Here is a 23,821-nt window from a genome sequence, read left to right on the forward strand (position 1 = left end):
CTTTCAGTTTTCTTAACTTTTCTTACCAGCATCTCCTGATAAATTTGTTACTGTTGCCATCACCCCCATTGCCATTTTGCTCAGCGTTTACCAAAAATACTGTTTTTCTGTCTTTGACAATATACGAAATTCCTGATACACAAAACGCATATTAGGAGGCCCAGCTATCTGAACTCTCTGCTGAACAAATCCAGTCGTGTTAATTCGGCTAATTTGAAACATGTGAGATAAGCAGAATGGCGAGGAGCAGGGTGAAGAGAGAAATGCGTTTTGTTTTCAAGCTTCCCTGCGTATTCTACAGGCCATGGGAAGTGAAACAAACAGTGCAAATCCACACTTAGAGAAATTCGTCTGAACCCTTTCAAGGCTGTATTCCTTCCGAAGCCGAGCAACTGCTAGTTCTCATGTATCTTCCAAATGAGTAACTGTTGTAGGGAAACTTTCTATTTCTTCTTAAATGGAAAATTATGGGAATTTCTTACTTTAAAAAAATGACTTAGTGTTAACTGTTAGCATTTTCTCACCTGCATGAGACTACCTGTCTTACTCTATGGTTTATATAAGCATCTATAAATTATATGTGAACCTATAATTGTAATAGATAGTAATTCCTCATATTAGATCCTTCGTATCGAATGAAGCCCATTAAAAATGAGGTAGGAAAATTTGAGTGTCGTTGCCCCTACCAGTTCTTTCTCAGATTACACAGCCCTGCATTTTCTATGACTTCCAATCTTCAGCTGAAACTTTGATTATAGCTAGAGAAAACTGTGTCAGTATCTGTTTTGGGGTCATCTTGCCTTAATTATTCTTCTGGATTTACGGGTAATGTATGGATTCTTGGCTCATGTAAGGAAAATGGCAAGTGAGTCTTAGGGTTCTGCTTCATGATGGGGTTTATAAAACTGCCTTCCAACGGTCATCAGCCAAATGCTGGAGGGTCCAAGGTAGTTCCTTCCCTGGGTCTCTCTACTATGTAATTTTATATTCCAATTAGACAAGACAGGAGTTTCTGGCTATTCAATTCTCTTCATAATGTTGAATATTTACAGTTCATCTTAAATATGAGCTGAAGCTATTGTTTAAGAGTACATGGATTGTGTTTTTAAAATTAAATCATCAGATGTAATACATACCAAACATTACCACTGTGTTGTTTATCAGACATATGGCACAGTGCCTGGAGTGCCAATAAATATTCATTAAATTTATAGATGAAAGGAATAATCTACTGAGAAGATAGTACTTTAAAGAATGTTTTCCAGGAGTTATTGCCTTTTATTTTCTGTATGGATATAGAAGATTAGCAAACTTCTTTTTCTACGTTAGGAGATGGATATGTTAATTAGCTTGATTGTAGGACTCATTTCACTATGTACATGAGCATCAAATCTCATGTTAGCTATGTATATTCCAATTACATATATGCAATTAAAAATAAAAAGTTTAATTGTACATATATACAATTAAAAATAAAGAAACTGAGAAAAACAGACAATACCATTTACGAATTAATGAGTGAAAAATAGGATACGTGCTTCTTGATGTCAACAAGAAGCAGAATACAAAGAATTTAAACTACGATTTGAGACTTTTTATAAATTAATGGCTGTTTTAAACGATCGAAATTCACCAGTGGTATTAAAAGATTATAACTAGGTAGAGTCATATACAAGAGTGGGAATGCAAAGGAAAAAAAAAACATTATAAAAGGAAGAGCTCACTTTTAACAATGCCTAAGATCATCATTATTAAATAGAGGTTAACAAGAGAAGAGCAATTGAAATAACAATAAAATAATTAAAAATAATGCCAGCAATCTGATGAGCCCAAATAAACTCCCCATTTATATCCTACAGGTTTTCATTTAGTTTTCTCAAATTAGCACAATAGATGACAAAAAAACTTCTTTTTCCACTTAGATTTCTACTCTGCTAGCATTTGTGTAATTTGTTTTTAACTGTAAGATTTTAGGAAAATACCATTTTCACATTTTGTGATTTACCACAGAAGATAGAAACTATTATCTCTTTCATGTTCTAAGAAATTCATTCAAGTATTTAATCATGTATTCATGCATTCAAGCATTATTGTTTACTGCATATATGCACGATGGTAGCCACTGGGCAAACAACTGTAAATAAGGCAACTGCAGACCTTGGTCTCCAGAGATCTGTCAGTTATGCAAGGAAGCCAGGGATAATCAAAACCAACACATAAACTGTGATAAATCAGATGCGGTACTAGAGGAGTGCAGGTGTCACAGGAATAGATGGGAGGGGAGTCCTTATTTTAAGACTTAAGGAAAACGCTCCCATTTACATGACACTGAGACAGACTGGAGGATGAGTAGACTTTATAATTTGAAGAAGAAAAGAAAGAGAAAAGGTAGATGTTTCAGGCGGAGGTAGTTGATTTTTTATTTTGTGCCTAATAGGCAAAATACTTACCCACTCTGCAAGGAGCGCATATACTAAAAAGAAGAGGGGTGAGAGGAGATTAGACTCGAAAAGCACAATTGAAGAATTTAGGTACATTGGCTTCTGCTAAATTTCCAAATTAAGAGGGAAAGAGAAGGCAGAGAAGGCTGAAGACACAGTGTTTTTCAGATAGTAGAAAGAATTTGAAAGCCACATGAAGGGATTTGGACTTTAACGTGGGACAGTGGATAGATGGATCACCAAGGACGTGGCATGGCAGCCTTTGAGACTGCACACAATGGCTTCATCAAGAGTTAGACTGAAGGCAAAGAGACCACTTCGAGGCTGGGGCAGAAATCACAGCACAAAATCATGGATGGGAAGAAATCAATGAACTGAACAACTGTTAGTGTGTAAAAGTGGCTGGACTTAATGATATGTAGGAATGAGCAAGAGGGAGACATGAAAGATAAATGCTCTATCTTGTATCTTGAGCAACTGAAGCAATTGTGTTCTTTATTGACATGAGTAACATTGGCAGTAAAACTGGTTTGACAGAAGGTGTGTTTGTTTTATGATATGTTGAAAAAAAATTTTTTTAATTTGTGATTGTAGGGAAGACAAGGTGGCAATTACAGAAAGTGATGTCAGAGAAACCCCATTTTTTTACAGATAGGGAAAATCTGGGTTTGTTTGAATACTGATGGGAATATTGGTCAGTACTTATCAATTATTAAAAATCTGTGACCTCCTCCCTAAATAAAATGAGACTCTGCACTTTTTGCTGCATCTGATCCATTTCTCTTCTACCTCTAGTATTTGTTGACATCTTCCAGAATTGTAAATTCAAGATTCTTTTTATGATTCTTATTTTGATATCATGTCATTCCTATTTTCTTAACATTGTTATCTTTAAAGATGCACTCTTCCAGTTAGATGTAACTATTTTTTTTAAATGTATCTCTCTCAGAGTAAAACCTAGATAATCCCTTGTATCTTAGAAGTTTTCTTGGTGCCTCTCCCTACTTACACTTCTCTGTAGACCACCAAACATGTAACTACTGTCCTGAATTCTATGGCAATCATTCCACTAATTTAAAAAAAATGATTTAGTCAATGAATTTATTTGTAAATGATATACTGTTCAGTCTGGACTGCTTTTCAACATTATATAAATGTACTTATCCTATAAAGACATATTCACTGGCAACTTGCTTCTTTCCCTTAATGTTATATTTTTTAGATTCATCACTGCTGATGTATTTAGCTGTGGTTCTTTTACTTCCCCGCTCCAGAGTGTTCCATGGTATAAATATGCCACAGTGCATTTACCATTCCATTATGGTAATTACTCCTGGTTAAGGGCAATTATGAACAGTTTTTCTGTGAACATATTTGTATGTCTCCTGGTGTAATAGCCTTACGTACAGATGTGGAACTGCTTTGACGTCTGGTTTGCTCTTGTTCAACTTAAATAGGTAAAGACTAAGTCATTTTTCAGTTCAGTCGTGCCAGTTTACATCCCTCTAGAAGTCACTGTTTTTTTCTGAACCACATCACCTACAGAATTTTATATTTTCACACTAGTTTTTTTTTTTCCAAACTGATGGGTATGAAAAGCTATCTCACTGAAATATGCATTTCCTTGACTCTGTGTAAGGCTCCACGGTTTTCAAATATTCTCCTATTGGATTGTTTTACTTCCTAGTGTTTGAAAATATATGTTTATCAGTTAGATATTTTGCAAATGTATTTGCATAATTTGTGCTTTACTTTTTCACTTTCTTTATGGTGTCTACCATGACTGCTCAGTCATAAATCAAACGTATGCATATCTGCATGAGGCTGCGTTTTTTCATCCCATTCCACTAGCTCTTCTATCTCAGCAAAATGCTATACCATTTATTTACTATAGATTCATAATAAACCTTTATATCTGTTTGGACAAATGTCCTCATCTTAATAGTTGTTTTTAATTCACTTCTTTGATATTCTTGGATCTTCTTGTGATTTCATGAAAATTTAAGAATTAGCTTCTATAAAGTATCCCAAGGAATACCCTACTGAGATTTTGATTGGCTTACTGTGTATCAATGATCCAATTTGAAGAGAAATGTTCTCTTTACAATATACAGTCATCCAATCCAAAACTGTGCTGTATTTTTTCCATTTACCTAGAACTTCTTCCATTTCTTTCAATATAGTTTTGTAATTATTTCTTTGATGGTTATACACAGTATTTTATTTTTGATACTTTTGAAAATATCTGTTTGAAAATGTTGTTTAAAAATGTGTATGGTAATATTCAGTTTTTATTGAGCTATTTGATTTATTTTATATCAGCCTACTTGCTAAACTTTTGCTAAATAAGAGAATATATATTCTCTATCTTTATCTATAGGTCCTTATACATTTTGTATGAATATAATCATGTCACAGATGATGGATGTTAGATGATTTTAAGAGGGATCTTATAAATGCTCTTATCCTTATCGCTAAAGAAACAGATAAAGCGTAATATAGAAGCAGCACAAAGTAAAATCCAGTCTAGATGATTTTCCTCACCCAAGGTAGGCAAATACAGAAGTTCAGTAAAAAACAAAAATTATTAACTAATCATCAAATGCTTAGCTATTTACTTATAATTTCCTTTCTAATAAAATCTCATTTTAAAAATGTCCATGTTTTACTGTTTTTTAAAAATAAAAATTGGAGTATTGAGAAATAATATAGTTGTCAAAATTACAAAATTTTGAAGTACTTTTTGGTTTTATAGAAGAAATGCTGTGAAATTAATTTGGTTAAAATTCACTTGAGAGGACTTAGAGGTATAATAATGGGAAAAACATTTTATTTGCTGTGTGCCATAGTGACTGCTCCATCACTCTCTGAATCATTATTGGTTTTTTGATTTACTTAAGTAGGGTTCCAAAGACCATATTCCTCTGTGCAGAAAACCCAAATGGTATTTCAAGATTGTCATCTTCTAGATGATACAAAATGAGAAAACAATTGATTTTATGCAGGCATTTACAACGTGGAATTCACTAGGAAAGTGTCTGAATAACACTAGGATAAGGATTTTGCTCTGCTCTTTGAAGTCACACTTTTACTTTTGGTTGAGTCTGGGCTATTTTAAAGAAATATGCTAACCCAACTACATACAAATGATCACAAGTGATGGGTTAATAGCTTGTAGAATGAGACTAAAGCTCCTAAAAAAGCAGCTAGATTTCCTATCATCCTGCAGAATGTTAGTCTTCAGGAAACACAGGTAAGTAGTTATGTATATGAGGAAGAAATGTTTTTGATCAACTTAAGGAGTCTCCTGTAGGAAAGCTAGCTCTGTGCATCCAGGAGTTTCCTTCCTGAGTCTTCCCTGGGTTCACTGGCTGTGTAATTACAGGTACGTTTCCTGGGCATAAAATTTCCAGCAATCTTCCATACTCTTGCTAAGAAGTAGATGCGTATGCATAGGATGAGAGAGCAGTATGGCCAGAGTAAGTCTGCCATAGCCAGACGTGTACTAACCATCTGCTTTAACTGCGAAACAGGAACAGCTAAGCCAATGTCTAGGTTAAAGTCTGCATCTCCTAAAGTACCATCATAGAGACGGCAAATGTAGAAAACATTTAAAAAAAGAAAATAATATTTGTGTTATTAAACTGTTCATGGAATAATTTGGGCTGTGCATTCTCATAAACATCGATTTCACGTCTGGCTGGGGAAGCCTGAGTTCCAGCAAGAAAAATGTTCCTCCAATTTGGCAGAAGTCTCTTGAGGAAACCCAAGGAAGATGAGCACTAAATAAATATTTAGAAGCTGTGATTTTTCAGCTGAGCTGAATTTGACCTTTTTGTCATCTTGTTTCTGACGATGTGCATGAAGAAAATGTTAGCAATCACTTATTTGTGGAAGAAAAGATCTTCCTTTCATTTACTTTCATGCAGAAACAGTTTAGTAGAACATACTACAAATTCCAATCACAACATCATAAGCCCATTCTTTTTTCTCCCACTTAAATTTATTTTTAATCCTTTTTTTTAAAGCAGAGATTGAGAAATATTAAAAAATATTGAATGAGATTTTCCCCCTCATGTGCACATGTGTGTGTGTTTCTTCCATACCACAGACCAGGATCCTTTCTCAGTTACCTATTTCACATGATGTTAAGATTCATTAGTAGAAATGTACTAAATATAAAGGTGTTGACTTTCTATGAGATCAAATCATTAGTCTCAAAATAGTTTTATTTTCTGGGATGACTTATGCTTTATATAATCCAAACACTACTGATGAAAATTGTATTTCAGTGAATAGCATGTATTATTATCAGATGCCCAAACATCACAATACTTTCCCCAGTTATATACTGTAACAATGGGCAACAGACTACACGCTAACAAGTGTTCTGTTTTCCTAAAACTGAAAATGGAAAAACTCAGCTGTGGTCAGCTCTACATTTAGTGCCAGAGAGTCTAGTGTCATCTGAGTCTGTTCTGAGTAGTCACTCCTTGGTTGTCTATCTCAGCAGAACTGATTTTTTCCCTACTCCTTAAAGAGTAGAGTCACCAGTGTTGAAGACTTTCTCGTAGTTTATTTTGAAGCAAAACAAGCTAATTAAATCTATTAAGGTTGACAGAAAATGCTGGAAAAGGCCATAGCTGACCATGTTGATTTATTTTTAAACTCCAGCAAGTGGTTGTTTTGTGTTCCAAACAGATATCTGGGAGGAAAATGAACTCATTCCACTGATTTATAAAATTTTGGGGCTTGAGGTGAAACTGTCTCAGACAAATTAATAGATCCCTTCACGGGTGTTGTTCCTTATTTCCCTAAAGAAAAACACTGAACATTCCAGAATTGTTAGACAGAATTCTTAAAAATGATGCCAGAGAGTCCAACGCTATTGGCTCAGTCCCTCAGCATATTTAAAAAACTTTTTCTATTTCATGATCATGGACTGTACCCCAGATCAACTGGCCATCTCGGAAAGGTGCCTATTGCTTCAAAGTTTAACAACAGTTTAGACAGATAAGCACATGTTGGTCACGGGCGAGTTACACTACTTTTTTCCCCCAAGCTTTTAAGAGTGTCCATTATATTAAGGATTATGTGATGAGAGAAGAAAAAGAAGGTAAGATCATGGTCACTGATCAGCAAACTGAGGTGTTGATTTATTTGGTCTCATGTACCAAAATGCAAAGACAGGCTTCACCAGTGCCAAAAGAGTGGTAAAGGGGGAAAGGATTTATTCAAGAGTGATCTGTGGCTGTCCTATAAATGTTCAGACAGCAGGGACAGAATGCGAGCAGTCTGGGGAAGACATGAGCGATGAAGCAGGGCAGAGGGTGGGGTGATGGACAGGGTCGTGAAGACAAGAAAGGAAATAATCCATTTAGGGAGATCCTGACCAGACAGTTTGAACGCAGCGTCAGGTGCGCATGGAGGGAAGTTGTGCTCAGTAAGAGGTGAGCAGTTCCACAAATTCCACGTTGTGGAAGGTCAAAAGTACCGTTTATGAAAATTGCCGTTTTACTCTGATGGAACTGAAGAGACATTTGAGACTTCTGAACAGGCAGTGTGATCATTAAACAATATTTAGGATTTTTTAGAAGAGTCTGCAAGGTGGATTACAAAGTGATAACTAACCATGGACGTCAAAACACGTTCCTCTGCTACCAGAAACTCTCCACCACTTTCCATTTCAGTTGGAGGGAAGTCAGAACTCCTACCAGGCCTGCACAGCGGGTCCTCGCCCGTCTTCAGACTCACATCTTGCTCTGCCCCTTTGTCACCACGCTCCAGCCACTACCCTCTTCCCATCTCTAAATAGGCCACGCCCACTCTTACCTCTCACTCTTTGACCTTTTCCTCCACGGCCAGGAAAGCCCTTCTCCAAGTCTGTACTTGGCTAGTTTTGTCCCATCATTCAGTGTTCGTCTCAACTTGATCCCTGTTTGGGGACTTTTCACGACTACATTATCTAATTTTGCCTCCACCAGCCACTCTCTGAACATCACCCTGGGTGCACTTACGATGACCCAAGACTTTATATTTATTTATTCATTTAAGTTTAGTCCACCTCCTCTTGAAGGATTGGAAGCTGCACAAGAAATGGAGGCTCCACCAGTCTGTTGATTGCTTTATACCTAGCACCTAGGACAGTGCCCAGAAGAAGGTCTGTAAGTACTGGTTAAGTGAATGTACGAATTGAAATAGGGTGAGATTGTAATTCAAAGCTGAAAGTTCTGCAAGTTGTAGACAAAGCAGTGTCTAAATACGTAATTTGAGTCCTAGGAGTTCACCCAGTCACTCTGACAGTGTCCACAGCACTATAAACCAGGTATCTGTGACCCAGCTTCACAGGCAGGCACACAAATGCAAATAATGGCCTTATTGTTTACAAGCTCCTTTGAGAGAAAATGGGATGGATCAGGAAGGCAGTATCTTTTGTCATACAAGTCATTGCCATGGAAACATACGCATTTCCTGAACAATTATACTTGATTCCAACTATAAAATTAATACTCGAGTTGTAACTTGTGGATGGGCAACGTGGCATAAATATGTGCTTTCACTGACTTCCTAATTTTAATTATCTTCTAATAAGATCTTGCTTTTTTGTTTTAAATATTAATGATATTACACTGGGACTATTTCACGAAGCACTTCGCAAAGAATTTGAAATGGTACTTAGAGTTCTCCCAAACCACCAGCATCCCCACATAATATAAATCAGAAAACAAAATAAAACCAAAATAAACTTGATAATGCTGGCTGAAATTACGTAAACTCAAGCCCCAAACATTCCCTCAAACTCTTTTTAATTTTAACCACATTGGGCCATTAGAAGTCAACTATGAACTGATGAACACCTAGCTTCTCAAAATTTCAATGGAATTATTCATACAATTATTTTCGAATATTTGAGGTTAGATAATACACTGTCTTAACAAACATTCCCTGCTCTTTATAACCTGGGTAACTAAATGTTTATTAAAAACAAAGAATGCTTTTGAAATAATGAAGGAAGATAACTTTTAGAAAAAGTTGTATAAGATTTTTGAAAAGAAATTGGAATAGAGTAAGATCACAGCTCTCATTGTTTTGTGTTCTCTTGCAGCGCCAGCACACTTCAGTATAGAGACAGGTGCCTAATCTTACTTGACACACAAATACAGCGTGGTGAGCGTGTTTTGTTGCTGACTAAATGACTCAGATCACCAGTGACAACACCAAACTTTTCATACAAGAATAGTACAATGTAGATTAGCGGTTTGCAAATTCCACAGTGAGATCCCTTAAAAACTCTCCAGGTAGTGTGGAAACGGGTCCAAAACCTAAGGTAGGATAGTTTTAATTCTTGTGAGATTCCCTGGCAGCAGAGGAAGGAAAATGGGGGAGGGTGTTTGTTTTGAGCCACTAACCTCTGGAAAATCACTAATAATAGCTTATGGGCAGCCGAGTGAATGCGGAACGCTGTTGCTGCTACAAACGCTGACTCGAATGAGATGTGACGTGGTCGGATCCCATCAGGCTTTAGCTTCCAAGCTCAGAAGGAAAGGCCACCCACAAGCACAAACCAGATAGAAAGGGGAGAAAAATCCCAGAAATTCTTACTTTAAAAAAAGGGCCACATCTGATACTCTGGCTCTGACCCGACATCTCTCAATACCTACCAAGCGTGTTCAGCTCAACCAGCAGTGTCTTTCTGGGGCCGTGGGACTAAATGCAAGGACGAGGTGTCCAAGGGGCAGGGTCAAGTGGCAGAGCTGGAGCGGTGGTCCTGCGGAAATACACAGTGCCACTGTGGACAACGGTCTTAGTCTTTGATGTGAGTCAAAGGAAAAACTATAAAAAGCGTGGATGTGACCTGTTGGTCGTTTGTAACGTGCATAAGTTGGAATTAACATGCTATACAGTGAAGGCAGTGCTTTCAGGTGAGGCCCGCCCACGAATGAAGTAGGTCAGGTCATGATCACTGTCCTATGAGCAGCTGCAGCAGATGGTCCGATGCCTTTGCTCGGACCCTGCAGAGAACAGCGCCACTCAGCACGTCCCACGTGTGTTTCCTGGTGTTCCGGTAAGTCAGGGAAGTCACGGGAAGGAAGGACCAGAGTGGCTGGCACTTCTTTCCTGCACTGAGTGTCTGTGGCTGGTTGGGTGTTGTCTTGACCACTTCTGACTGTCAGCTCTGGAGAGGAAAGGCCCAGGACTCCATGCAGTATATTCCAGCTACTTGTTTTTTTAAATAATTTTGCAAAGGAGAGACTGACCTGCATCAAGCAGGAAGAAATGCCGCCAAGCACTCGACAGTGTTTTCCCTTTTCCCCCATCAGGGACACAGCCTTCCTCATGATGTGTCATTATTTCAGTGACTGTCACTGAAGTGTCAGCACATCTTTTTTTATGGCATGTTTGCCCTCAAAATACTAGGTGGCCTGAAATTAAAAAAAAGTTGTTTTTTTTTAACATGAGAACTAAAGTAATTCTATACAAGATATATTCAGGGAGAGATTTCAGAGATGTCACTGTACTTCTGGGCATCGTTTAATATACTGATGGCAAAACATATAATGCAGAATTTTCTTTAAAAATATTTCTTACTTGACACATGTTGGCTATTCCAGTAAATCCAAGGAAGGGTGGAAAGAAGGACAATTTTCGTATTATGTCATGTGTCACATTTCCACTATATATGATTACTAGCCCAAATTTGTCATCAGACTCCATGTGTTCACATGAGATATATCAAAACTATCAAGGTGCCACCAAATGCCTCACCAGCTTCTCAGTCCCACCCAAAACTGCTGCTGCGTCATGAAGCAGTAACTTCCCAGCAGATCAGCATTTTAGTACCAACTACACCGAGACTGAAAACTGCCGCGTGGAGAGAGAGTAGGCGCTCATAAGCTGGAAAGAAACAGTTCTGCCAAACCGACGCACACCTCTGTGCAGGCTGCGCGTGGGCCCCAGGCTGAACTGGGGGACGACCACCAGAAAGCCTATCCCATTGCTTATATATCGGGCTTCCCAACACGGACGTACAGTGTTTGCTGCGGGAAAAAAGGCTAGACGTGCCCAGGAGTCAATGCACTTCTAAAAATGAAGAAACAGGTCAAATACCTTGGCTTTCAACTGAGATGATTCAAAATCACAGAACCCAGAGCCTTGCACTCCAGTTACGTCACCAACGCAAGCAATCTTCCCTTCTCAGGGTCACTTCCTCCTCCCTTTACTGATGCCTCCAGACATCAGCTTCCAAATGAAACTCCGCAGTTAGACTCTGTCTTGGGGGAAACTGAGCTTAGTAATTAAGCAGAGGTACTAGTTGTACAGATAGAACCATTCACCACCCTGACTCCTGACATCCAGCAAAGCAAGTGTGTAGCTTCTTTGCACTCTTTATGGGAAGGAGAGGGGTTTTATTATGTCCTTTCTTATTGGCCAAAGGATCGCAATTTTAATCATGAAATATGATTTAGTAGCTATGGCGCTGTCTGCAAACATGATAAATAAAATAATACCCTTCCGTGGTAAAAGCCCATTTCCCATGGGAGCAAAGTTAGTGGGTAAATACTCTACAGAGTTGCAGAATTTTGCTCAGTTAGATAGTTGATATATCCAGTTCTATTTTAAAGATCAGATGCTTAAGTGGAGATGTTCCAAAGGCAGACGGGTGTACAGTTTTAGAGCGCCAGAGACAAAACCATCTTTAACAAATCTTTAAATATGGCTTTGAGTTTGGGCCTACAAAAGAAAAGCTATAAAATCTTTATATATATATATATAAAAAACTCCTATATACATAAGTGATCATTCCTTTATATAGTTTCAGTCAAATTTTGGAGTAGGATAGTTGTGGATATTTCAAAAATTACTGATTATCAAAACACTTATAAAAACATTTTTCAAATATGTTAAATAATTTCCAATTTTCCTACATTTCAAATAGACATCTATCATGTAGGGAAAAAAAACCTCTAAAAATAATCAATTTTTTTTAAGTGAAGACTATTTTTGTATTAAAAAAATCATGTCAAAAATTTTAACAGGCAGACAAACCCTTGGCTAGGTTGACCATAGAAGGGCACTGTAGGGAAATTGAACTGACACCACAAATATGTGTGGGTAATGTGTTGTTCCAATATTATGTAAATTCTGCAAATCTAAAACAGAAAGTTTATGTAAGAGATGCCAAGTCAATCTCTGTGTGTGCTTCATTCCTTGTTACTTAGGAAATGATGTGCTTTCTGCTTAACGATGCTGAAAATCACTCCAAGGACACAAAGCCAAACATGCAGGAGACCCGCTGCACGGTGTAATTTGCAAACCATCAGTTATTTCCGTCATACGGCATGAACTCTGTTTAAAGCAGTAGTAGCGCAGGGTGTGATTTGTGGAGTAACTCTTAAAAATTTTAACACAACACTACGGTTCTCATCAGTGACTCAGAGCGTGAGCAGCTTTTTAGCAAACTCCAGTTGGAACAATCAGTGAAATGAGCACTGCTTAGACAGTAAGCTCCAGAGTAAGTCTTTGACGCAGAGATAACAGGATAATGTAGGCCAATAAACAAGCCAGTGATATCTTCAATGTGTGAGGGAGACCTTTCAGGACAGGCTAAAGCAAGTTTTCAGTCTAAAACAGACTTGAAGACCTAACTTGCCAATCAATAAATACAGTCGTAAGTAAGAGGTGTTCTTTCAAATTTAATATCTAGCCTTCAGCTCATGAATGTTAATGTAATGTAACCCTTATGCTACACTTAGGAAAATCATTTTTAGCTTGGAGTAGCAGAGCTGATTTGGGATTTGGGCCATCTTAATAATCAACATGTGCAAACACTAAGTCAGAAGTCACTCAGATGACCACGCTGAAGATTTAGGTAGATACAAAAAAAAATTTTTTTTTAGATTTTTAAAAGGATAAAAGGAGTGTTTTGTCCTTTTTCTCTCCAGAAAGATGCAAAACTGAAAAGTATCCAATATCCTTCTGGCAATCTAAGCAACTTCCTAATGGCTTGGCTATCACTATTTTGGTTTTTATTATGAAATTTACACAAGTAAATGTATTGACTGTGCTTCAGGCTGGCTTGGAAGCAGTGTATTTATCTTGCCATTAGCGCTGTATTAAGAAGACTGAAATTTTTTTGTGAACCATAGAATATCAGGTTTAATCTCTGTGGGGTTTTCACTACTACTGTGAATACAGTAGAGTGACTACCTATTGTGATAAAGTCAAAATATTCATCTTTGGGAGAAGTAGGAGAGAGAAAAGACTAGACACAGAGTAGATATATCCAATTTTCAAAGCTTTAGAGCAAAGGAGAAACTACGCCTGCAGAAAAATAGGAAATTCATCGAGAATATACATAAAATTCTAGATTTTTGATGCCTGTCATTACTATAGTTATTATATTATTATATTTACACTTTTCCTGTTTCCATTATTCACATTTTATGTATTACAGTCTAAGTAATTCACTATTTACTTACCAGTTTGGATGCCAGAATAATCTCAAACTATTTTCTGAGGGAATATTGACCTTGTCTGCAGGTACTCACTCTGACAAATTCTGCAGGGAATTAAAAAGCAATCTGTTCAGATACAAGCCAATTTGTCTTCTTAATTGAAAAAAAAAATGAACTCATGTCTTTTTAAATCTTACAACCCTTCAAGTTCAACATCAAGGACAATAAATCTGTCCTTAATTAAAACCATAAAAAAAAATTGTATTGTAGGCACTTGCTAGGAAATATAACCTGAAATTTGCTGCTGCCTAAATCTTAAAAAAAAAAAAAAAAAGGTTTGATAATACGGAGTTAGCACTGCTTGCAGACCACGTACATGATCTTACAGAGTATTTCAAACATAACAAATTTTATCCTTCGGTGAAAGTGATTCACCAGAGGACCAGAGAACCAGGTAGACACTCCTGCTTTGACTCATCATGTAATCATTTTTTGCTAGAGAATTTCACACTGACACTATGCTCCATGATAAAATGCAATCTTTTTATGGCATAGTGTCAGTGTGAACCATTATATAACATTACTTTGGTTTTTGTAAGGATCCGTGGGAGAGATTTGTCTTAAGACACAGTATTACAAGTATCTATTTTCTTCTAAGGAAAAAAAACCTTATGAAAAGGGGCTCAATTTTATATATGATATTCATTTTTTTTTAACTACTTGGAAGCTTAGGGTCAGATTTGAATCCTATCTCCACATATGTATAAATTAATTTTACTTCTCTTATTATCAAATTGTCCATTCAAATTTTACTTATAACATGATAACCTCTATTTGTCTTCCTCTACAATACATGGTTTTGTAAATCACTTTGAATTAGACCTTTAATTTCTCTTGTCGGTTATTGGGTCTTAAGTATTGTATGTTAGTGGGTGTTACAATCAAATTAGAATTTAGAAAATTATTACTGTCACAACAAGAGAAAAAGGTTGCAGACAAGGCTAGTGGAGAAAAGAAGACTTAATGGAAAATGATAGCAAAATCTAGTTAATTAAAATAGGAATTCAGAGTAAGTGGTAGTAGATACAGAGAAAAGATGACAGAAATTACAAATGTTCATTAGTGTGTTTATTTGGGATAAATAAAATGAAAGATGGGAACTCGAGTTTCTGCCTTGGAAAATCTGATGGATGGCAGATTAGGGACATAAAGAAGGAGTAGATGTGAGAAGAACATTTGGAGTTTGGGATTCTCTGGAATATGTCAGTAAATGTATCCATTGGGAAGCTGGGTATACAGAATGGGAGTGGGGCGAGGCATCCTGGAGATACAGAGATACCATCCTATGGCTAAGAGTCGAAGTTATGATACTGGATGAGGTTGTCCAGCGAGAACAAGTAGAATTAGAATCAGTGGTGGACCATGCTTCAGTGGAAATTGATATTTAAGGAACTGGCAGACAAAGCATACTTTATAACATAAATTAATTTTTTAAGAAGGACCAAAGAAGGAAAGAAAGTCTAGACAAGATCAAGTTTCAAGAGAGAAAGAGTTTTAAAAAATGGCACCTAGTAGATAAAAATTCCAGTAGGAGGAGAGATGAATGGGGTCCATTTGTTGATTAGAAGATTGTGGATGACCTAGCCTGCAGTGGTTCATGGATTGGAGGAGAAAAGACTGGTTACATAAATGTGAAGACAAACTAAGCACTCAGTTCATTTATTTATGGAGTCACTATAAGACAATTACAAAACTGGACCTGGATCGACATAAAAAGAAAAGTTCTGACTATTATAACATGTAAATAGATACAAGATTCCTCCAATAATATGTTGTTGGATCCATTTCAGAAATTAAGAAAAATACACTATGACTTATTTAAGATCCTTTGAAAGTACTGTTTTAGGGTACCCATCACTCAATCCTGCGTATAGTTGGCCAAAGGAGAAAAATCACAATCATTTTGATGAGTTTCAGGGACACATCAGAAAATTTCACCATTTTTCTCTCCTAAAAATTCTGAGTAAATCTGAATGAACTTAGATTTGAAGGAAAATTTCTTAATGCAAAAAGAATAATTCAAACCAAAAGCCAGATAATTCAAAATCGCATTTAATAGCAAACATAACCTCTCCAATTTTATAATATTAACTCCTTGAAATAAAGTAATAGTCATGAACAGAAAGAGGGGCAAATATAATTCAGCTTTCTAGAGACACTACTGTTCTGTCAAATAAAAGATTAATGTTTACTGATTTAGAAAGCAAAATATGTATATATTGTGGTGAGGGGGAGTCATTCTGGGAACGCGGTCTTCAAAGTTGCCAGTATTGTCACCGTGATCGGCGTTGGTTTAGCATTCTGTCACAGTCAATTTAAAGACTACATAGGAGGGGAAATCTTGACATGATACTCTTCGTCCTTTGTACATTATATGTTTCTGCTGACTTTAATACAACAGAATGTAAGATGTAAGAAATGTGTCTTTGGGGCTCCCAGGTCTAGGAATGTTTTAACAAATGCATGCATGTTAATTAGTTAAGATTTTCTCCCACTTTCTCAGTGTTAACACTTTCTGTTTGTAAGCTGTCCTGAAGACCCACAGCATGAGGATTTTTGCAAGTGTGCTGAGAACAGGATGCCAGGCATTCTTGCTCCCTGGATGGCGAGGGAGCTTTTGCTGAGCTATACTAACAAACAGATTGGGGGCCTCCTGGTCTTGGGTGTGTCGGCAATACAACAAGAAAGGAAATAAAATGTATACAGATCAGGAAGGAAGAAAATATCCTTGTTTGCAGGTGACATGATTGTTTACACAGAAAAATCCTAAAGAGCAAACATCAAAAAGAAACCATGAGAACTGACAGGCGACTTTAGTAAGGTTGCAGGACACAAGATTAATACACAAAAGACAAAATTGCTTTCCCATATAATAGCAATGAACAATTAGAGCTCAAAAATAAAAACATAATATCATTTACATTAGCACCAAAAAGTGAAATACTTAGGTATAAATCTAACAAAATATGTACAAAATTTATATGAGGAAAACTGCAGAAGTCTGATGAAATCAAAGAAGATCTAAATAAATAGAGAATATTTCATGTTCATAGATAGAAAGAGTCAATGTTGCCAACACGTCAGCTTTATCAACTTAATGTATAGATTCAACACAATCCTTATCAAAATCTCAGAAAGTTTTCTGGTGAATTTCAACAAACTGATTCTAGCTTATACGTAAAAGTGAAATAACCGAAAGAGCCAAGGAAATGCCAAAGAGAAAAAAACAAAGGCAGAGGAATGACCTGGCCTGACTTCAAGACCTACTATAAAGCTACAATAATCAAGACCATGTGCTGGTATTAGGGAAATAATAGATTTTGTGTATTTGTTTTGGCATTGAATTTTGTGTGTATTTGTTTTGGCATTGAATATTTTAATATTATCTCAAAGTAACTAGAATCATTATTATTCTTATAATTAAGAAATTAGTCTTTAAAGATGAACTACACAGAAGTGGCGTCCATATGAGAAATGAAGTGTTGATGCATTTTTTTTAGTAAAGAAAGAAAAAATCAAAATCTTCCAAGTTTAAAATGAAAACATTTTTAAAAAGCTCACAGAGATCTGAACAATTCTCATCATAATCACAATACTGTATTCCTTGACAAGTTCATTCTATACAGTTAGACTTTATAGCTCTTTAAGAAGCAATGTCAAATACGCATTACAAGAAATTGCTGAACTTGAGTCCTTCATTGTAGTTTGTCAAGTACCACTTTTTTCTTCACCCAACAGTATTCTATTCACAGGTCAAAATCAATGAATAAAAAATCACTTTAATAATCTATTTACACTCTATACCAGATTACTTTGAACAGTCTTTAGCTTTCACCAATTACTATATAAAAATCATCTATTTTCTATTTTATGTGATAGATATGCAAAATAAATAAATAACGGAAGGTTCAATAAGGCATAAACATGGTAAAGAAAAATGGTTCTTTCAGGTTTGACGTCTAGTTTCAAACTTTCCTTTGTTTATTAAACTAAAAAATCAAAACACTGCACTTTAGAAAACAATTACATAAAGTAATAATTATAGTACCAATTAACTAGGCAGATCTCAAATCTTTTAGTTTTCATACCATCTTTACACTCCTAAAAATTTTTGAGAATTCTAGAATTTTTAAAATTTGTTCTATAATATTTATCATACGAGAGTTAAAAGAGAGAATGTTAAAAAAATTAGTCATAAATGTATTTAAAACAACAATAAACTCATTTCTTATTTATATAAATAACTAGATTTTCCAAAACAAAAATATTTTAAGAGACAAGTGGCACTGTTTTACGTTGTGCAAGTCTTGTCTGGCTAAGAGAGCTGGATCCTTATATCTGCTTCTACGTTCAAACTAGTGCAATTTTACACCTCAAATAGCATGCGGAACACTCACGGCACACTCATGTAAGAACAAGAGTGAAAAGGCAAATAATGTCCTTGTATTTTTATGAGTATAGTTTCAAATTCACAGATACCGAAAAGAGTCTCACGGACAGCAGGTTCACAGACCAGACTGTGTGAACCACTGAATTAATCTTTATCGAATACTCACAGTGTGTTCGATGTGCTTGCTGTGAATTGATTACCTCCTTTAAACTTGAAGATGGAAAAAGTGAAGAAAAGGAAAAGGTCTCTGCAAGAGCTAAGTTCAGTGAGTTGGCTCCCTCATTCCACTGGCCACTGCCCCCTTTCTTTCTCCTCGTTCAGACACAAACTTGAAGAAAAAGTTTTCTCTGCTTGATATTCTTACCTTCTCACTTCCTATTCACCTTGAAACACACTGAAGTATGAATTCTACCTCCCATCACCGTAACAGAAACACTAAATTTTATACGAAGTACAATACTTCCAAGCTTCACAGGCAAAGTTACAGTTTTTGTTATAGAAAAACTGATAGTTTTCCTGGGTTATTCAGTTTAAAACACTCACTTATGTAACTTAAGCAAATACTTTAAAACTCTGATGATACAGTGAGTGGGGTCACAGTTTCCACAGTGTAAAGTATGGGACCATGATTAATGAGGTTACATGAAATACTTAAAGTTAGTGTGAACTTTGACCAAAACCAAAAACAGTGATAGTAACACTCAAATGTACCTGACTCACAAAAAAGACGTAATAGGAAAATTAGAAATGAGAAAACACCTGAGGTGGTCAACGATTATAATCCATTATGTTTTATCCCAACAGTGTCATGGCCCATCTCACTCCTTTTCACACTTGCAGGCTTTGCTTCATTACACTCCTAACCAACGGGTTTATAATGAGTTTAGAGATAGAAAATGAATTTTTCATTAAAAAAAATAGTGATTTCTGAGAGAACCTAATGAGGACATTTGGGAAACAAAATCTGCAACCTTGGACAAAAAGTATATTATGTGTATGAGAAATGTAAGCATATAAGGATGGTTTCTTGGAGGTCATAAAGTTTGTTCACAAGAATGCCGGGGCAAATCCCAGCTCTTTGGCTCCGACCTCAATAAATTATCTGTCTACTTATATACATTTTTTGCAACATTCTCTTTCCTATTATGGTCACTGTTGGGCCTTCCTTCCTTCCTTCTTTCATTCTTTTTTTTCCTCCCCCTCCTATATATATGTGTGTGTGTGTGTGTGTGTGTGTACACAGAGACATATACACACAGACACACACACACACACAGATACACATATGATCTATGACTCTGGGAAACTTATACAAAGGAAGTTTTACTTATTAGAAAATTATGTTTCACCCTTTCTCAGATTTACAGGGCATGGAACAAATCAGGAAAGAGGTCATTTTCCTATCACATAAATATAGTACTTGTGTCCCACAAATTCTGAATACAGTTTGAATTAAAAGCAAGTTTGGCAGGCTTCCAATGTCTGACAGTGTCATTTACTTGGTAACTTGCCATACATTTATTTTTCTACTCAATAAATAAAAATCTAAGATAAGACTGTCATTTTAATACATCAATGACAACATAAAAATAGAGGAATCAAGAAGGAAATATCTTTGTGGCATGATTTTAGGAGGTCCGATAAGAAAGGTATTTGGAATCTTCTGGTCAAATGATTGTTTTTACAAATGAGAAAACTGAGGCACAAATGAAATGTATAAATTAAGAGAGTGACAGTTACTTAAAAAGATACAAACGTGATTTTTCATTACTATTGACATATGGCTCTATGAAAACACATTTATATTCCTTATAAATATTCTGTGCAATAATTCAGTTCACCAACTCTTAAGTATACAGGTAACAAGCACTAGTCTTTATTCAAAGAAAAATTCACATTCTAATTACAGAACCATTATATGATGCACTGTTATTTATACTTAACAGGGCTTTTTTGAATTGACTGTCAGAGCATCCCCTTGGATTTTTCAGTTCTAAGAATTCATGGCATAAGACTTCACTGTATGTAGACAATGCTTCAGTTAGTGCTGACAGTGTTTATGCACTGGAAATTACATGTTTCGTAAAATAGAGAATTGTTAGGTCAGTAAGGTGTAATTAGGCACCTCTGGAAAATTTTATACGAAGTTTAGAGGCTGTTGGAGGCCGAAGTAATGTCTTCAATAAATACCTAACATCTTGGCCCCTGAGATTAATCACACCATGAGCACATTTCTACATGGGTGACTGAAGTTGCTGACCCAGAGAATTTAGTCAAAATGGTTACTACTTCACTACTATTGATTCTGCTTCACTAGCATTGACTGACCTAACATACAGCATATTATAATGTTCAATCCGGGTCTTAATTGTCCTAATGATAAAATCAGTATTTGCCTAATTCATACTTGCCCTTAAACACCATGCCAAAACAAAATCCAGATAATCCCACATAAAGAATAATCCAAATTTCTTTATTCAGAGCATCCACTGTTGGTGCATGAATTGTTTTGGAAAATTTAGGTTATTTGTATGTCTCCATTTTCTACTTTTATTTAGCTAGCGAGTTTAAGTCTGAGTGAAAATTTAATATTAAGACATATGAAATGTTACACATTGTGTTAAAATCCATACTTAGTACTTTAATACTACTTCTTTATTTTCATCTGAAAGGATATGATATGATTATTGCCCATGACTCAAAAATCAAAAGTATATTGGCACATCGTATATTAGGAATAATTGTGATTGGTACACAATCCTCTGTAAAGCCTGGGGAATAGATCATATTTATGCATAAAATTACATTGCTGTGAAATGTGTAGAGAATTTGAAACCAGTAGAAGAAGCCAAATAATGTATTTACTGAAGATAGTGATTTGAGTCATTCTTTTTCTCTGCCAAAGGTTTGAAAACAATCACAATGAATTCTGATTCTGTATTACTTTTCATTCTCTCCTTTAAGAGTTACTTTAAGAATAGTGATCGTAATAATAATGTGATATATATTCATGATTCAAAAGTTGAAAAACGTATTTCTAGATACTCTGGTATATACTTACATTATTACTAGAATAAAGAGAACATTTCACTCTATTACATAATACAGACTAACTCATAACGTCCGGGTTTTGTTTACTATGCTGAATTTTTAGTGATGGTCTAAGGCTGTGTTTTCACTTCAGCCAGGTGAAGTTTCATGGGCATATTAACTTATTCATAAGGAACAGCATGACCTCTCACTTTATCCTGACTCAAATACCTATATGATTAGAATAGCCCAGATTTCTTATGCCTGAGTGCAAGTGAACCATCAAATGTAAATATTCAACATAATAAATACGGTAGACAGAAGCATGGTCATCACTGCCTTTCATTTGGATTTCATAACTGATCTGATGGTTCTGCACCACAATAATATGAACACTGGGAAAGCAAAGCTTAATTTTCTGTTCTTAAGAGAAACTATCTGAGTTGGTGGTCCAGAAGTATCACTTCATGAATTAATTTAAGTAGATGCTTTCCCTGTCAGTATCCAAGAAGTTTAATATACTCATTGGAAAGGATGAGTATTCGCTTTATCTTTTGAATGACTCATGTAATGATAACCATGTGTGTTTGTTTCCTGCACACCAACCTAGCTGGGTGACTGTTAGTATTACCAGCCTATCCTAGTAACTAATGGCTACTTTCGAGTTGGAGACATCTCTTTCAAAATTTAAACCTGCCCTCAAATTTAACCATTAGTTGGGCAAAAGCCAAGCTGAATTCACGAAAACAAAAGATGTGAAACAGAGTTTAGTCAAAAGCCCCTGACATCCCTCCTTTTGATCTGCTACCTCTGCTACATGCCTGTACCCTTGCCCACTGACCGTGACCACAGGTCTGGCCATCAGAATAAACAGGAACTTCTAAAGAAAAAAAAATCAGTTCTGTTTACAGAAAACAGATGCTGGGGAGTCAGGACAAGGCAATGACTAGCTCTGGTCTAACAGGTTAAGAGAAAGATGAGCATTCCCAGAATTTAAAGTGTAGACCACTCATTATAGCCTTAAGTGCTGTTTCCAAAAGCAAAGAGCTTGTGTAGACAGTTGCTAATTTTTAGAAAACTTTCAATGGAAGTGTAACACATGCATAGAAAAATGCATGTAGCATAACTCTATAGCAGGAAACTTCGGCAAAAATGGACCCAAGTAATTACCACTCTGATCAAGTAACAAAACATTACCATCACTTCAGAAACTAACTGTGTGCCATTTCATTCCCACCAGTCCCCTAAAGGTAACTCTCCTCCTGACTCTTAAGACCATAGATGAGCTAGTCCTGTGCATGTCTTATTTCCAAATTCAAGGGTATTTAGGGGGGAGTCCATTTAATTTGAAGTTGATATGTGTTAACTAACTTAAGCTCGGCTAGAGTGACTGGTAGGGGGGACTGACAGGTTCCTAACACTTTAGAAAACTATGGCGTTTAACCAAAACTTATGATTCCACTGATGTGTAATATATAACAAAAATACATTTTTAGGAACATAATTGGAAAAGAGAAAATCTGCCCATCTTTCTTCCAAGCAATGACTCAGATATTAGCACTGTATGTATTGAACTGATTAAGAACTAGTGCTACAAACTCAAGACATGACTTCAAGTATTAAATCTGTCACTAGCTAGGTGATTGATCTTAAACAAAGAAATCCCCCCAATCCTTATATTCTTCCTTTGTAACAGAGATCATTAAAAACTTAATTCTCAATATTTCATAGAAATTAAAAAAGATAATGTCGAAAAATAATTAGCTCTGGCCCTGGCATATAAGTTATAAATAAACAATAGATGGAACCCGTTCCCTTTGATTGGAGTGTGTCATTCCTAGGAGGCTTTATGCACAAAACTTTCACAATAATGATATTTGTAATAAGAAAAAAAAAAGATACATTAGTTAGGTTTATTCAGGAAATGGACTGGGAAAACACACCCTAAATCTGCAAAACATCTTATGAGAATATTGCTGAATAAAAATGATTTGAATAGAATTTTGTTCCTCCCTCTGATACTGTAACACTGAGCAAACTGAAAAATACGTCATTCCCTGATGAGCACTGAAGCGCTTCTGATTTTTCAGTTGTTTACTATTTTCAAAAATTATTTTGAAATAAATAACAGTCACTATTATTTTTAAGTGATGGGGACCATTGGCCTTTGGACGAAAACTGTAAGCAATCTGAAAGAAAGGTTACGTTCATCTTGATCCTGGTAACCTTAGTTCTTGAGTTTTCAAATCCATGCTACATCAGCCTCACAAGCATGCAGAGGAGATTCAGAACTAATTGAGATAATTTGTTTTTAATGAGAAATAATTTTACTAAAGATCTTTAGATGATCTTGAGAATTTTATTAACTGTCTGCTTTCGCCCACAGTCAGAAACAGTAATGTACACACATACACTCACATGAGAACCACACACATAAATGAATG

General features: G+C 36.0%; 1 protein-coding gene across 6 annotated transcripts in view; it reads right to left on the minus strand.

Annotated features, from left to right (window-relative positions):
* NEIL3 (nei like DNA glycosylase 3) overlaps positions 1-23,821 on the minus strand; it is a 357,388-nt gene that overhangs the window by 143,666 nt on the left and 189,901 nt on the right. For 5 of the 6 annotated variants that reach the window (XM_032468753.1, XM_032468750.1, XM_032468754.1 and 2 more), the window contains one exon: positions 13,922-14,001. The exons of the other annotated variant lie outside the window; for it this stretch is intronic. The gene's annotated coding sequence lies outside the window, so the exon portion shown is untranslated. The remainder of the gene's footprint in view (positions 1-13,921; positions 14,002-23,821) is intronic. 6 annotated transcript variants of the gene reach the window in all.

The sequence above is a fragment of the Camelus ferus genome, chromosome 26, assembly GCF_009834535.1.
Source record: "Camelus ferus isolate YT-003-E chromosome 26, BCGSAC_Cfer_1.0, whole genome shotgun sequence".
In the NCBI taxonomy this organism is placed as follows: Eukaryota; Metazoa; Chordata; class Mammalia; order Artiodactyla; family Camelidae; genus Camelus; species Camelus ferus.